The following is an 11,838-nucleotide window of genomic DNA, read 5'->3' as shown; positions in this document are numbered from 1 at the left end:
AGATCGTATTATCAGTTCACAACATTACCAGTTTTCTTTGAACTCTTTGTACTTAACGTTACTAATGCAAAATGGGTTGTACGTGTAGCTATTGGAAACAGCAAAGCATTGTCTAGTTACCAGCAATCCTAATTGCTAGAGGAATATTGTAATCTTAGAAGGGTGCTGAGATCCTGGCTCAAAAGGCAAAACCGTAAACATGAGACTGATGGGAAAAGCAGGAGTCCATGATTTCATTGTAGATGTTTGTCGTGAAAATTACATTTATTCCAGTGACTGAAATAAGACCAAATATCAAAATGTTAAACATAAAACACTCCATCGTTTTATACTAACAAACTCTGGTTTTCTGTAATACATACTCTGAGTAAAATCTTTTCTTGTTTACTTTCTCAACACTATGTCTTCTTTTAATTTTTATCATTTTTATATTCTTTAACAACAGAAGGGATGTATAAAGAACTTTAAAACATTTCTGAAACTGGGGATTCTCATTAAGTGAAGTGACTTTTTTTCCATATCCCTTTTCCCATTGGTGAATTGGTCCTTTGCATTTATCATTTATATTATACCTTTTTTTTCCAGCTGGGTTTTTTTTAAATCAACTTACATTAAATTTTTACCTTTTTTCTTTAATAAAACATTCAGATTTCTGTTTAGATCCAGTGTTTATAATTAAAAATAAATTACCGGGGCTGGAGAGATGGCTCAGCGGTTAAGAGCACTGACTGCTCTTCCAGAGGTCCTGAGTTCAATTCCCAGCAACCACATGGTGGTTCATAAACCATCTGTAATGAGATCCAATGCCCTCTTCTGGTGTGTCTAAAGACAGTGACAGTGTACTCACATACATAAAATAAATAAATCTTAAAAAAAATAAAAAAAATTACCATCTATAAACATCTTATTATTTTACCATTGTTGGCCCATTTGTAGAACACTAAGAAAAACGCATAAAAGGCAGCTAAAGAACTGTAACTAATGAAACATTTACAGAAGCCAACATTAGCAACTGTTGGCATTTTGTTGTGTTTCTTTTTGGTAGTTTATTTTGTTTTTTAAAATCTTGTTTGTGGTGATGGGAAATGAAAACTGGGCTCCAAGCATACCCAGCTACATACTCAGCCCATGCGTGGTTTTATATTACCATTTCCAGATTTGTACCTTGGGGATTGTGATTTTTCTGGATTTCAGCGTTTTAGCAAATGGTGTTGGGAATTGTATTTTGATAATATGGTCCCAACTTACCTTTGGCCAGGCATAAGTCGGACATATTGTTGGTCCAGTTGTAAGCCACCACAATAAAGAAGCTATATAATTCTTGTAGTATAATAGGTAAAAAAAAATATTTTGTTGTCGTTTTCAAGACAGGGACTCAGGGGTTGGGGATTTAGCTCAGTGGTAGAGTGCTTGCCTAGGAAGCGCAAGGCCCTGGGTTCGGTCCCCAGCTCCGGAAAAAAAAGAAAAAGGAAAAAAAAAAAAAGTATTCAAGACAGGGACTCCTGATCCTCCTGCCTTTACCTCCTAAATGGCAGGTTTATCGAGGGTGAAACACACACACACACACATACACACACACACACATACACACACACACACACATGCACAAGCCCACCTAAAAGTTGTTTTAATTAAGTGTGCAATAGCTTGCCTAAAAAGTTGCAGTTTTTATTTGAGAATACATTATTAATGGTTAAAAAGGGCTACCACCATAGCCTTCATCCATGGTGGTTGTTTTGGTGGGAGAAGTCTTGCCTTGGTGGCTCCTGACCGATTCGGTGGTGGTTGTTGAGGTTAGAGTGGCTGTAACAATTTTGGATTTTTTTCGTTTGTTTTTGTTATTTTTAAGATCGGTGAAATTTGCTATGCCAGTTAACTTTGCTTTAGGAATGATTTGTCTGTGGCTTGCAATGCGAATACTGCTCGGTAGCACAGCACTTTTTCAGTGTAGGGCTGGTCCCTTCAAGCCCTGCATCTACCTTGTCAGCTAAGCTTATGTGATGTCCTAAGTCTTTTGTTATTTCTCCAGCATCCTCTGTATCTTCACTAAGACACTGAGTCTCAAGAAGCCACTCCTTATCCACTGTTTCCTTACGAGACTGCAGTAACTCAGCTACAGCCGCAGGCTCCATGCCCAGTTCTAGTTTTCTTGCTACACTCATCACATCTGCAGTCACTTCTCCATCCAAGTCTTGAGCACCTCAGAGTCATTTGAGAGCTAAGATAACTCTTCCCGGCACCAGCTAATATACTTTGATCTCTTCTCATAAGTCCTGGATCAAAGTGTCTGAGACGCTGACTTTTTGGAAAGGTCATTATGTAATTTCCTGGGTCTGTCATAGGAGTGGATGTTACACTTTATAAAGTGCACTTCTTTTTTTTTTTTTTTTTTTTTTTTCCGGAGCTGGGGACCGAACCCAGGGCCTTGCGCTTCCTAGGTAAGCGCTCTACCACTGAGCTAAATCCCCAGCCCCATAAAGTGCACTTCTTTAACAGTAAGATTTAAAAGTTGAAATGCCTCCTTGGTCTACTGGGTGCAGAATGGATGCTATGTTAGCAAATGTGAAGTCAACATGAATTCCATTGAAAATTCCCATCAGAGCTCCTGGATGACTAGGTGTGTTGTCAATGACTACTTAAAAAGCTTTGGTTTTACCATTTACATTTCTGCCTTACAGTCAGGACAGAACTGCTGGAGAATATCAACTTCTGACTGACAAGGGAATGTAGAACTTACCCTTTAAAGGTCTCTACCTGTCACCTACCTGACCAATTTCTTTCTCTTAGTATCAGCAAAATCAATTTGATATCAATATAGCCCTTCTTGCTTCATCATTCTTTGCCTACTGTCTATGTTGTAGAGCAAACTTTAAAGCAATAGAAGTCTTTTTATACAAGCTCTCTTTCTGCCAGCTAGGATTGTATACTTGTTCAGTCTGACAGCCTTTCACCTGACGTTTTTAATCTTCATATTGCATCATCACTGATAGAATTGATGACCATGAAAAAAGAGTAGGAAAGGGAGGGATAAAATCTGCCAGAGCTGAAAATGTGCATGTAAACTTTGACTCTCCTAAATTTAACTTTCAATAGAGTACTGCTGAGTGGAAGCTGGGCTGATAATATAAACTTTGATGAATAGGATTCCACGTGTTGTATATAATGTGAGTGGTGCCAGAAAAATAAGCTGTGGGAGAGGTCACTGTGTAAAAGGAAGGTCAGTTCACTGGTGTGGCCAACTGCTCTGAGACGTGAGCATTCTCTGAACGTCCTACAGACTCCTGATTCTTGAATTCAGCAGACTGACAAAGGTGACTAAAATAAACACAAGGTATACGTGTATGACTCCTTCCTTGGTTATGTTTGCTTGACATAGAATGGCAGCAGGAAGAGTCTGACTTTGAGTGGAGACATGTTTTAGTAAACTGTAATATCTTTAAAAAAGCTTTGGTTTTGTTTTTCAGTACAAATATAAGATGGTATGTCACTATGCTGCTCAGGCTTAAGCAATTCTCCTGCCTCAGCAGCTGGGACAACAGAAACATACTACTGTGCCCAACTTACCAGCAATATTGTGAAAGAATCCTTCTTTCCTGGGCAGTGGCTTCAGCAGTGGAATTAGAACAGTCGACAAACAGGGCTGTAATAGAGACCCTATCACCCAGGCTTAGTCCCGTTAGACAGCACAGCCACAGCAAGTGTAGTATGACTCTGTGTGTGTGTGTGTGTGTGTGTGTGTGTGTGTGTGTGTGTGTGTGTGTGTGATGTGTGAATATCTTTGGAGGTTTTTTAATATAGATACATACATATATATACATATATATGCATGCTATATAGATGATATATTCATGCCTATATCAACAATTTCCTTGTAATCAATTTTAAGTTTGGAACATTAACTATATCTACATGTTGTGTGGACATATATATAAAACAGTTGTCTTGGTTTGGTTTTTCCTGTGTAGCCCTGGCTGTCCTAGAACTAGCTCTGTAGACCAGTCTGATCTTTTTTTTTTTTTTTTTAAGATTTATTTATTTATTATATATAAGTACACTGTAGTGGTCTTCAGATACACCAGAAGAGGGCATCGGGTCTCCTTACAGATGGTTGTGAGCCACCATGTGGTTGCTGGGAATTGAACTCATGACCTCTGGAAGAGCAGTCGGGTGCTCTTAACCGCTGAGCCATCTCTCCAGCCCTGACCAGTCTGATCTTAAACTCAGAGATCTGCCTGCCTCTGTCTCCCGAGTGGTGGAACGTGGTGGACAGTAGTAGGCAAAAGTAGTGGACAGTGGTGGACAGTGGTGGACAACAGTAGCAGACAGTGGTGGGCAGTAGTGGACAACAGTAGTGGACAGCAGTGGTGGACAGTAGTGGACAGTGGTGGACAGCAGTGGATGGGGTAGACAATAGTGGACAGTGGTGCACAACAGTAGTGGACAGTAGTGGACAGTGATGGACAGTAGTGGACAGTGATGGACAGCAGTGGACAGTGATGGACAGTAGTGGATAGTGATGGACAGTAGTGGATAGTGGTGGACAGTAGTGGATAGTGGTGGACAGTAGTGGATAGTAAGTGGACAGAGGGGACAGCAGTAGTGGACAGTAATGGACAGCACTGGACAGTTGTGGACAACAGTAGTGGACAGTGGTAGACAGTAGTGGACAACAGTACTGGACAACAGTAGTGGACATCAGTAGTAGACAGTGGTGGACACTAGTGGACATCAGTAGTAGACAGTGGTGGACAGTAGTAGTGGACAGTTGTGGTCAGTAGTGGACAGTGGTGGACAGCAGTGATGAACAGTGGTGGACAATAGTAGTGGACAAGTGTTGGACAGTAGTGGACAGTGGTGGACAATAGTAGTGGACAAGTGTTGGACAGTAGTGGACAGTGGTGGACAGTGGTGGACAACAGTAGTGGACAGTAATGTACTGCAGTGGACAGTAGTGGACAACAGTGGTGGACAACAGTGGTGGACAGAGGTGGACAGTAGTGGACTACAGTTGTGGACATTGATGGACAAAAGTAGTGGACAGTAGTGGACAACAGTGGTGGACAGTCATGGACAGTCATGGACAGTGATGGACAGTGGTGGGCAGTGGTAGACAACAGTAGTGGACCACTGTCAATTCCAAGAACATTAGTTCACTGCTGTCCATCTTGAAATGATTCTGGGGGTCTCTTCTCATCTTTGTGAACCTTTTTTTAAGTCACTGTTCTGTAGTTCTGGTGTACAAATCTGAGCCTCCTTGTTAGAATTGTTTCTGCTTTGTCTTTCTTTTTATTCTCATACATGGCAATTTCTTTTTTTTTTCTTGTATTTTTTTAAGATTTATTTTACGTATATGAGTACACTGTAGCTATCTTCAGACACAACAGAAGAGGGCAACAAATCCCATTACAGATGGTTGGTTGTGAGCCACCATGTGGTTGCTGGGAATTGAACTCAGGACCTCTGGAAGAGCAGTCAGTGCTCTTAACCGTTGAGCCGTCTCTCCAGCCCTCAAGAGGATTTTTTAAATGTTACCGTTACAGTAGTATCTTTTTCTTTCTTTCTTTCTTTTTTTTTTTTTTTTTTTTTTTTTTTTTGGTTCTTTTTTTCGGAGCTGGGGACCGAACCCAGGGCCTTGCACTTCCTAGGTAAGCGCTCTACCACTGAGCTAAATCCCCAGCCCCGTATCTTTTTCTTTCATGTAGTGCTGCTTTTTCTTGTTATTTGTTTTGTACATTATTTATCGTTGAATGGAGCCGTTCTGTTTTGGCTTAATCTTTGCCTGAGCATGGTGTGAGCAGAGCCACAGTAAGCCCTTCCTGTTCACCTGGCTTTGGAAGAGCTGCTGTGGAGTCTGAGGCTGGGCACTGGGCGCAGATCATTGTCCTCTCTGTGTTTGGCTGCTGGGTGCTACAGTCCCCAATGGTTCTGGTGCTTCCTGTCTATGTTTCCCTACATACTCATTCCTTTCTTGCCTCTGGGCAAGAATTACTTTTAAACGTTCCATAAGCTGCCCTGAATTTTAGTGTGCTCGCTACAGTTTGCCTTTTTAATGCCGAGCTTAAAAGTAAAGCATTTGGACTGATGGATTTTTTTTTTTAATCAGCTCTTTATTAAGGGAGCAGGTGGGGAAGAAAGTGTCCTGAGTGCAGTCTTCAGGCAGAGTGGTTCTGCAGATGAAAGTCTTCGGAAGAGTTCCCAAGCTTTTCATCTTTGTAGACCACGAGGCCAAAAGAGCTGAGAACTGAATTCACCAACTTTAAGTCTTGTTGAATTGGTTCTACCCAACTGAGGCATGTAGGCCGTTTATAAATTCTTCTGTCAGGTTCTCACAGAGGAAAATTGTAAAGAAGTATTTCCACCATAAATAGGCCCTGTTTTCAGTTGTCTGTTCTGTTATCTTGTGATTGCGCTGTGACTTCAAGGTTCATATTTTCAAATCAGTGGTGAGAATTCCCGTAAAAGTGGCTGTATATGACATTAGAGGGCATTCATATCAGATTCGGGCGTCTCCTTACATTTGATTTATATTTTATTATATCTGACTTTTATTTACTGACATCAGAGCTTTAAAATATGGATATTTTGCGTGTGGAATATTTTACTTTTAGAGAAAAGACTTATGTAATATAACACCTATTTCATTTTTTCCTTTTAAATCATTGCTCATCTGACATCTCCAGGACTGAACTGTATATCTGACTGTGAACTCATTGAACTTTTAAAGTTCATTTGTGAATTGCCTATTGTCTTGTGCTCAGTGTGTGTGTGTGTGTGTGTGTGTGTGTGTGTGTGTGAGAGAGAGAGAGAGAGAGAGAGAGAGAGAGAGAGAGAGAGTGTTACCTGTGTTTGCGTGCCTGTATGTCCATGTCCATATGTGGAGACCAGAGGTCACATTTGAGTGCCTTTCTCTACGCCTTCTGCCTTTCTAGACAGGGTGTCTTGATGACTCTGGATCTTGCCAGTTGGCTAGACTAGCCAGCCAGTAAACCACTGGGATTGGCCTGCCCTAGCCCAATCTCAGTTCTGGGGTTACAGGTGCAAGTCACTATTCCCAGCATTCATGCAGGTTCTGTCATAAACAATCATATAAAGAAGCCATGTGACAAGGAACCAAAGACAAGCAAAGCATATGAGATAAGGCCTGGGGGTAATGCATCAGAAGGGCTTCTACATGTACCACATGCATTCTACATGTCCACATTAATCCCGACCTTGATTTTCTACACCACCTTAGACCATTTAGTCCCAGATTAAAAAACACACAGTCTTTATATTTACAATACACCTTAAATGCTACAAAAGTTAGACAGCTGCCTACCTTCCATGCTTTTAGAGTCTACTTTCCTATCTATAACCCCGAGTTATTACTTACTGTGTCTCATCTGGGCTGCTCTTAATTCCAATTGGTCAACCCTTGAGGCCACATTTTCTTGACTCCTACCTATGGTGGCTTCTTCTTCCTCCCCCTGCCCCTTCTTCTACCAACCCAAAGCTCTCAAAACCTAAACCCCACCTATGTCTCTTCTGCCCAGCTTAGATGTTGGCATCTTTATTCACCAATCAGAAATAACTTGGGGTACTCAGCATCTACATGTGGACTCTGTCTCTGGGGCAACCAGTCTTGGGGGCCCAAAATTAGCATTAGAATACAAGCAGCATTAGCTCACCAACCCCTAACTGCCAAAAACATAAATAATAAACTTTGTACTTAAAAATGCCAGGATTAATAATTCGCGCCCCAATCTTCCTTCCTAGTTACTGAGATGATACTGAGGCAAGTGCATAATCAAAGCAAAACAAACAACACATATGTGCTCAAGGCAGCACATGCCAGAGGCACCCTGGGAACATGAGAGATTTTAGTATTCCTGGAAGACAAAATGATAATTTTTTTGATGGAAAGCAAAATAGAGAAACTAGCATATTCATAGAATATTCATGCTGTGAATAAGATAGTCTGTTTTCCCTGAAGATCTATGGGCTAACGATAATAGATAATTAGTCGTTCTTTTGCACACATGCAATAGCTAGCCAAAGACTAGCTGAGTTCTCCCTTGGGCAAGGGAGAAATGGCCATTCTCTAAAGAAATTAAAAGTCATCTGGGACCAGCATGGTGGCTCAGCAGGTAAGGGCTCCACCCCAAGCCTAACAACCTAATTTGCATCCTGGGAAACACAGGAGAGGAAGACCAGCTCCTACAAGTTGTCCTCTAACCTCCATGTGTACCAGGGCACATGCACACTTGAACACACACACACACACACACACACACACACACACACACACACCAAATACTCTCACTAGCTAGCATTTTTTTTTAAAGATTTATTTATTTATTATATATAAGTACACTGTAGCTGTCTTCAGATACACCAGAAGAGGGCATCGGATCTCTTTACAGATGGTTGTGAGCCACCATGTGGTTGCTGGGAATTGAACTCAGGACCTCTGGAAGAGCAGTCGGGGCTCTTAACCGCTGAGCCATCTCTCCAGCCTGTTAGCTTGCATTTCTGAAAGAACCTTAACCACTCATTCTGAGCTTTATATATTAAAATGTTTTCATTTTTCTTATTTTAAGACCTTGTCTCTGTGTATCCCAGGATAGCCTAGAATTTATAATATTCCTGCCTCAGCCTCTTAGTCCTGTTGTTTCAGGTATGCACTCCCACAATGGCTTATTTTTAACAGTTTCATAAATTTAGAATTATGGGTTAATATGGTTTGGTTTGGTCGATTTTTCTTTTCAGTATCTTTAAGTATAGCTTTTTTCCCCTTCTGAGACAGGGTTTCTCTGTGTAGCTCTGGCTGTCCTGGAACCTGCTCTGTAGACCATACTGGCCTCTAGAGATTTGCCTGCATCTGTCTCATAGGTGCCTGGACTAAAGGTGTGCACCACCACCACCACCACCACCACGCTTTGTATTTTACTTAACTTTGCTATTTTATTGAAAACCCACCTCCTATCTGTATTTTTGTTTCATTGTGTTTTTATTTTCTTCCTCCTCATTCCCACCCAGGAAAGGGTTCTCTGTGTAGCCCTAGCTGTCCTGGAGCTCACCCTGTAGAGGCCTCCAGCTCACAGAGATCTTCCTGCCTCTGCCTCCTGAGTGCTGGAGTTAAAGGTGGACTCTGCCACTGCCCACAGTCATTGTTTTTCAGTGTAAGTTTTCTTATCCAGGACTGGTGGTTCTTGTGTTATCTCAACACCCAGGATGTTGAGGCAGGAACTTCACCATGAGTTCAAAGCCAACTTGATCTACATAGTGAGTTAGGATCTCCAGATCAGCCTGAGCTACAGAGTGAAGTCTCTTTATAAAAACAATACTTTTGGCCAGAACCTGAAGGGATCTACCAGATAAACAGTTCTCTGCACCCAAATCCCGTGGGAGGGAGAGCTAAACCTTCAGACAGGCAGACACGCCTGGGAAACCAGAAGAGACTGCACTCTGCACACATCTCTGACGCCAGAGGAAAACACCAAACGCCATCTGGAACCCTGGTGCACGGAGGCTCCCAGAAACGGCGGCGCAGATCTTCCTGGTTGCTGCCTCCGCAGAGAGCCCGTGGGCAGCACCCTGCGAGCAAACTTGAGCCTCGGGACCACAGGTAAGACCAACTTTTCTGCTGCAAGAGACCTGCCTGGTGAACTCGGGACACACAGAGGCAAAATTCCTCTAGGACCGGGCACTCCCTGTGTTTACCGGGAGTCCCACACCCGCAGATCCCGGCCCGCAGCAGCTCTCTGCTCCCAAACCCCATGGGAGAGAGACCTCACCGCCTGGTCAGGTGGGCACTCCTGAGGCTGCAGAGCGGAAGAGACCACCAACACTGCCCACCCCTGCCCACATCCCTGGCCCAAGAGGAAACTGTATACGGCCCCTGGGTTCCCGTGGGGGAGGGCCCAGGAGCGGCAGGACCGCTGCACCTGAGACACCGCCATAATCTGAAGGGACAGACCGGATAAACAGTTCTCTGCACCCAAATCCTGTGGGAGGGAGAGCTAAACCTTCAGAGAGGCAGACACACCTGGGAAACCAGAAGAGACTGCACTCTGCACACATCTCTGACACCAGAGGAAAACGCCAAACGCCATCTGGAACCCTGGTGCACGGAGGCTCCCGGAAACGGCGACGCAGATCTTCCTGGTTGCTGCCGCCGCGGAGAGCTCATGGGCAGCACCCCACAAGCAAACTTGAGCCTTGGGACCACAGGTAAGACCAACTTTTCTTCTGCAAGTGACCTGCCTGGTGAACACCAGACACAGGCCCACAGGAACAGCTGAAGGCCTGTAGATAGGAAAAGCTACATGCCCGAAAGCAGAACACTCTGTCCCCATAACTGGCTGAAAGAAAACAGGAAAACAGGTCTACAGCACTCCTGACACACAGGCTTATATGACAGTCTAGCCACTGTCAGAAATAGCAGAACAAAGTAACACCAGAGATAATCTGATGGCGAGAGGCAAGCACAGGAACCCAAGCAACAGAAACCAAGACTACATGGCATCATCGGAGCCCAATTCTCCCACCAAAGCAAACACGGAATATCCAAACACACCAGAAAAGCAAGATCTAGTTTCAAAATCATATTTGATCATGATGCTGGAGGACTTCAAGAAAGACGTGAAGAACTCCCTTAGAGAACAAGTAGAAGCCTACAGAGAGGAATCACAAAAATCCCTGAAAGAATTCCAGGAAAACGTAAATAAACAAGTAGAAGCCCATAGAGAGGAGTCACAAAAATCCCTGAAAGAATTCCAGGAAAACACAATCAAACAGTTGAAGGAATTAAAAATGGAAATAGAAGCAATCAAGAAAGAACACATGGAAACAACCCTGGACATAGAAAACCAAAAGAAGAGACAAGGAGCTGTAGATACAAGCTTCACCAACAGAATACAAGAGATGGAAGAGAGAATCTCAGGAGCAGAAGATTCCATAGAAATCATTGACTCAACTGTCAAAGATAATGTAAAGCGGAAAAAGCTACTGGTCCAAAACATACAGGAAATCCAGGACTCAATGAGAAGATCAAACCTAAGGATAATAGGTATAGAAGAGAGTGAAGACTCCCAGCTCAAAGAACCAGTAAATATCTTCAACAAAATCATAGAAGAAAACTTCCCTAACCTAAAAAAAGAGATACCCATAGGCATACAAGAAACCTACAGAACTCCAAATAGATTGGACCAGAAAAGAAACACCTCCCGTCACATAATAGTCAAAACACCAAACGCACAAAATAAAGAAAGAATATTAAAAGCAGTAAGGGAAAAAGGTCAAGTAACATATAAAGGCAGACCTATCAGAATTACACCAGACTTTTTGCCAGAAACTATGAAAGCCAGAAGATCCTGGACAGATGTCATACAGACCCTAAGAGAACACAAATGCCAGCCCAGGTTACTGTATCCTGCAAAACTCTCAATTAACATAGATGGAGAAACCAAGATATTCCATGACAAAACCAAATTTACACAATATCTTTCTACAAATCCAGCACTACAAAGGATAATAAATGGTAAAGCCCAACATAAAGAGGCAAGCTATACCCTAAAGAAACAAGAAACTAATCGTCTTGGCAACAAAACAAAGAGAAGAAAAGCACACAAACATAACCTCACATCCAAATATGAATATAACAGGAAGCAATAATCACTATTCCTTAATATCTCTCAACATCAATGGCCTCAACTCCCCAATAAAAAGACATAGATTAACAAACTGGATACGCAACAAGGACCCTGCATTCTGCTGCCTACAGGAAACACACCTCAGAGAAAAAGACAGACACTACCTCAGAGTGAAAGGCTGGAAAACAACTTTCCAAGCAAATGG

The 11,838-nt window shown here is 42.5% G+C and overlaps 1 protein-coding gene across 22 annotated transcripts in view; it reads left to right on the top strand.

Annotated features, from left to right (window-relative positions):
• Nucleotides 1-11,838, top strand: part of Ica1l (islet cell autoantigen 1-like) — a 57,931-nt gene that overhangs the window by 1,435 nt on the left and 44,658 nt on the right. The window lies entirely within an intron of this gene.

Source organism: Rattus norvegicus, chromosome 9 (genome assembly GCF_036323735.1).
Source record: "Rattus norvegicus strain BN/NHsdMcwi chromosome 9, GRCr8, whole genome shotgun sequence".
NCBI lineage: Eukaryota > Metazoa > Chordata > Mammalia > Rodentia > Muridae > Rattus > Rattus norvegicus.
The sequence above is the reverse complement of the archived record's forward strand: the minus strand, read 5'-3'. Positions and strand labels throughout refer to the sequence as shown.